Below are 4,203 nucleotides of genomic sequence, written 5' to 3'. Positions count from 1 at the left end.
TTATTTTTAAAGGAATGTAAAAACAGTTTATCTATTTTCTTGATATTAATAATTACTGGCCACGCGGCTTGTCGTGTGTCATGACGTCACGAGCGTCGCATCCATTGATTGGATGCGAGCAGCTCGTGAATGTGCTCCAGCCAGCAGGGGTCAGTGTGTGTGGTGCGTGTTCGTCTCGTTTCTTCGCCGCTTCCATCAACCTTGATGGAGTTACACGTGAAAACATTTGTCCTAAACTGAGCGATTTAACATCATCAAAACAGATCAGTCATGGTATGTTCATATATTCGTTCATAGATCATAATGACTGTTTGGTTGTATGTCGGTAGCTCTGTATTTTATCTCTAGAAATGCTAATAATGGAGTATTCCATTACACATGATCTTATGCAACGACCTTGCATTTCCTTTTCATAGTACGAGTATTGTCATGCTACATTATGTTCTCATTATCCATTATATTACTCTTTATAACCGCAGAGGTGCTGTGAATATGATTTTAAGAGGCTATGTGTTTCAGAAACATTTACATTTGTTAGCTCAAATACACTTAATGTATTTCTCTTATAATGACACATTATATATTATGTAACATTTATATGTGGAACAAGAAGGTGTCAGTCAAATGAGTCACTTGCCTTCCTTTAACACTCAGTATCCTCTCTCTTTAAAATGACATGTCACTTTCTTAATGCCTTGTGTTCCTCTTTTATATATTCCCTGTCTTTTTGTGTTCACACAGGCCAAGTATCTGGCTCAGATCATTGTGATGGGGGCTCAGGTGGTCGGACGAGCTTTTGCAAGAGCTTTACGTCAAGAATTTGCAGGGTCAATTAAATGAAACGCTATATAATGTTCATTTATCAATGCATATTAATATTAGTAGCATTTATTATTCATCATTTTGGTAAATGGTGTTTGTTGTTCTTCTTAATATCCACTTGATGCATGCATTAAATACATTTAAACATGTATTTATTTATTCTTATTTAACATCTCCATAAAATAAAACCAAAATCACAATATACTTATAGTTATAGTATATTCGTCTTATTTTGGGAGGCTTAGGAGAATATGACCGCATTGCAATGTCTTCTGATGTTACTGATGTTCAGTATGAGGAGGATATGTGAAGTGTGACTGTAGTGTGTTGTGTGGATGTGAATGCAGCCAGTCAGGCGGCTGCTGAGGCTCGGGGGGAGCGGGCAGACAGTCCGCCGCCTGCGTCTAGTTTCACAGGAATGACTTTACAAGAAGCCCAACAGATCCTGAACATCTTCCAACATTTAACACCAGAGGAGATCCAGAAGGTGAGAGTCTGTCTCACCGAAAATATCGCTGGGATCAGACATCACAGTATTCAGCCTCACCCTTCATTTTTATTTTCTCCTCAGAATTATGAACATTTGTTTAAAGTCAATGACAAAGCGGTCGGCGTTCATTCTATCTTCAATCAAAGGTAAGCAATGAGACATTAGCCGACATTTAACATCTTGTGGTCATAGGGTTGGTAACTCATGGCTCTTCATCCCATTGAGCCCATGTCATTAGCTATTAGATCAGTGGTCTTTAACATCAGAGACGTAATGATAATGTATGTCTGTCACTCTTGTGAAGGTGGTTCGGGCTAAAAGAGCGTCTGGATGAAGAGCTGTCCATTCAACAGCAGCACCAAACCAAACCACCAGAGCAGCAGCAGCAGACATGAGCTCCATCCTCACACGCCTCCTCTGGAACTATGACCCACACCCACAATAAAACCTCACCTTTTTTTGTACGTTGAAATGTCACTCATTGCTTTATTCGTCCGTCAGAGTGGAGGAGTATTTTCTGGATATTATTTTTCTCCCGACGGTCTTGTTGGAGTTCACGGAACTTTCGAACGCATTAAAAACGTACAATACTCCTTCAGACATTTTGAAGGAAGTATGTCATTCTCATCAAGGCTGCATTTATTTGATTAGAAATACTGTTAGATCAGTAATATTGTGAAGTATTGGTACAATTCAAAATATCTGTTTTTCTAGTTTAATATATCTAAAAATCTAATTTATTCCAGTGATGTCAAAGTCCTGTGATGTCTTCAGCGTCGCATGATCCTTCAGAAATCATTCTGATATGATTATTTGTTGCTTAAGAAATAGAAAACCTTTGTTTTAATGTATTTACTGTCATATTTTTGATCAATGTAATGCATCCTTGCTGAATAAAAGTCATCTTTTTTTAATGCTTTTCTTTACCTCACACTTTTAAAAAGTAGTGTATCCATCCGTTTCTTCCTTGTTGAGAGGAATGCTCTGGATTTAATATAAGATGTTGACTTTATTTCAGGCCTAATGTAGATTACCGCAGCAGTCATTTAACACTATTAAAACTAGGGAAATGTTTAAAGTCTAGGGAAAACCTTGGATGTAGAAACTTAGGATGGATTTATCTCCAGTAAAAAGTACTTGTATGGCATGTCTGTCTTTTCCAAGCTGTGAAAGGAGATGAGGGATTGTCCAGACAAGATTAAGAAGTGATGCTATCACACTTGTCTTTGTGGCTGGACTTAAGAAACAGCAATTGTTTAGTCCCAGTATAATATAATATGTTTATCACAGTACAATATTCTGCTGCATAGACTACTGTGTAACATTCAGTTCAGTTTGGATGATGATTATCTGGGGTAATCAACAATTTGCAGCAGATGAAGGGTTGTGTTTTTTTAATTTTTTTATTCCAGAGCTTTCTTTAAAATCTTGGTCAATTTGGCCTTCACTTAAGGTCGTTCTTTTACCTTCATCTATTTCTGTCCGATTCACACCATAAACACTCTCAGCGAAGCAGATACGACGTGTTGCTATTTGAGTGATTCAATGAATTATCGCTGGTTGCTTATTATTGTAATTTATGTATTTAAATATTAAATATAATGGTATGTATAGCTACATTTGTATTGCATTTTAAGATATTTTAAATTTTTGCCCAACACTAGTAAATGTATTATCATGAATGTAGTCTGTACATTAAAAAAAAGCACAATATAAATGCAACATGAATTAATGAGAGCTTCAAACATCTGTGATTTAAACCTTTAACAAAGAAAATGATTGAATATTGAAACATATTTGTTCACATTATACAGTGTTTTTTTTAAGGATTAAATATCAAATGTTAACGAGGATTAGGTCATAAACACCGATTACTGAAATTTGTTTTGGGATCCTCACAAACGCTCTGTATTTACATTAAAATGACTGTTATGTATATTTCAGTTGTTCAAACTGGGGTCAGTCAGACACGTCGAGCAAAAGCAAACCAATGTAAGAGCCAAAGAAAAATAGTCTCATCCGAGGCTAAGACCATGATCTGAGTTAATACTATAACATTTCAAGCCATCTGTACATGAATATCCCAAACATTCAGCAAAAAAATGACACGCAAAGTGCTATATATCAAATGCAAATTTATTAAGATTTGTTTCTTTTATTTCCATTGACATCCTTATCAATATCGTAATAAAATCCTCTAAAACAGGAGCACACACCTATGTTGGTACCCAGACTGGAGACTTTTAGCAGGCTCTAACAATTCCTGCCATGTTCAAGCTTTAGAACATGATGGCTCGGGAAAAATATATTATATTTTATTTATATATATCTTTATTTTCATATACTGTATTTACATCTACATTTAAACCTATAAATAAAAGGCACTTGGAAAAAAAAATACTGATATTAAAAAATATCTCAAAATGTGCAAAAAAAAAAGGATACTGGCCTTTCCAGCCATATCTTTTTTAACCCTTTGTGCATCTCTGTGGCACTTGAAGAATTTGTCCTTATTATTTCATTTTAGAACCATCTTTACTTTTAGTGTGAGATTTTTATTTATATTCTAAAATGGGGCTTAATTATGTACCGTATATAGTTTCTTGCATCATTGGAGTGAACATCTAAATTTAAATATCTTGCTATGAATCTTCCTTGCCATTCAGTTTATTGCTTAAGTCTCTCACATACAGTTGCAGTAAATCAGATTCATTGGGATGCACCATCGCTTTGTTAAGGCCTTTGGAGTCTCCTGTGTAAAACAGTGTGGCCGTTTTCAGAATGCTCCAAAGGGTAAATGTTCAAACAGCTTATCTGATATTAAACATTGATGTAGACCTTGACAGGTCTGTGTCAGTATCAGCTTTCTCCAGCCAACAACATGAGAAAAG

At 35.6% G+C, this 4,203-nt stretch overlaps 1 long non-coding RNA gene across 1 annotated transcript; it reads left to right on the top strand.

Annotated features, from left to right (window-relative positions):
• The first annotated feature begins 1,285 nt into the window (after nucleotides 1-1,285).
• On the top strand, nucleotides 1,286-1,627 carry LOC113067510 (uncharacterized). The gene is made up of 3 exons (XR_003279390.1): nucleotides 1,286-1,309; nucleotides 1,394-1,458; nucleotides 1,617-1,627. It is a non-coding gene; the product is annotated as an uncharacterized LOC113067510 (long non-coding RNA).
• The last annotated feature ends 2,576 nt before the right edge of the window (nucleotides 1,628-4,203 follow it).

The sequence above is a fragment of the Carassius auratus genome, linkage group LG28B (assembly GCF_003368295.1).
Source record: "Carassius auratus strain Wakin linkage group LG28B, ASM336829v1, whole genome shotgun sequence".
Taxonomy (NCBI): domain Eukaryota; kingdom Metazoa; phylum Chordata; class Actinopteri; order Cypriniformes; family Cyprinidae; genus Carassius; species Carassius auratus.
The sequence above is the reverse complement of the archived record's forward strand: the minus strand, read 5'-3'. Positions and strand labels throughout refer to the sequence as shown.